Source organism: Otolemur garnettii, unplaced genomic scaffold, assembly GCF_000181295.1.
Source record: "Otolemur garnettii isolate 467f Iridium unplaced genomic scaffold, OtoGar3 scaffold00189, whole genome shotgun sequence".
Classification (NCBI taxonomy): Eukaryota; Metazoa; Chordata; class Mammalia; order Primates; family Galagidae; genus Otolemur; species Otolemur garnettii.
In genome coordinates, this window is record NW_003852584.1 from 686,123 (window position 1) to 686,967 (window position 845).

Genomic DNA, 845 nt, shown 5'->3' on the forward strand with positions numbered 1-845 from the left:
AATTGCCTTATTTGCTTGCTTGTTCTATGAAGCATTTGGGTAGGTTTAAAATGAACAAAAAGCACACAGTAGAAAATTATTAATATAAGTAAGGAATAAATATAAGTCAGGAGCAAAGAAAATGTAAGGAAGTCAGGACCAGAGGCAGAAACAGATAGGCGGATCTTAAAGAGTCCTTGTGGTTGGGACAGATAAGCTGAAAGTCTGGCCAGAGAGAGTTGTCGGAGAAACAGAATATTACCTGTATCAAAGAGGAGCACAGCTTTTCTGAGAAAATCTTAGCTTTAAAAGAAATTTGTAATGAAGATTTTCCTCTGAGGCATTAAGTAATACAGTGTCCAAAAAGGGGATTTTCAGGGCAGGTTTCTTAACCCAGGTGCCAGGTCCACAAGCAGCTTTACCCAGCCAGGGAGCTCCACCAGTCAGGGCAGAGTCTAGTCTGTCTGCCTCACAGGCCTGTGGGGATACGGTGCGAAGCTCTCATCAGATCCTTTAGGGCTCTGTGGTGGTGGATTTTATGTACCGACTTGACTAGGCTGAGGGTAATCAGATAGCTGGTTACACGTTACTTCTTGAGTGTGTCTGTGAGGATGTTTCTGGAAGAAATTAGCACTTGGATCAGTGGAGTAAGTAAAGGTCTGCCCTCACCAGTGTGGCAGAGCATCACCCAGTCCGTTGAAGGCCTGCACAGAACCAAGGGGGGAGAAAGGGTGAATTTCCTTCCCTGTGAGCTGACGTCCGTCTTCTGCCCTCGGACATTGACTCTCCTGGTTCTCAGGCCTGCAGACTGAGACAGAGCTTTATTTATTTATTTATTTTTTGAGACGGAGCCTCAAGCTATCCCC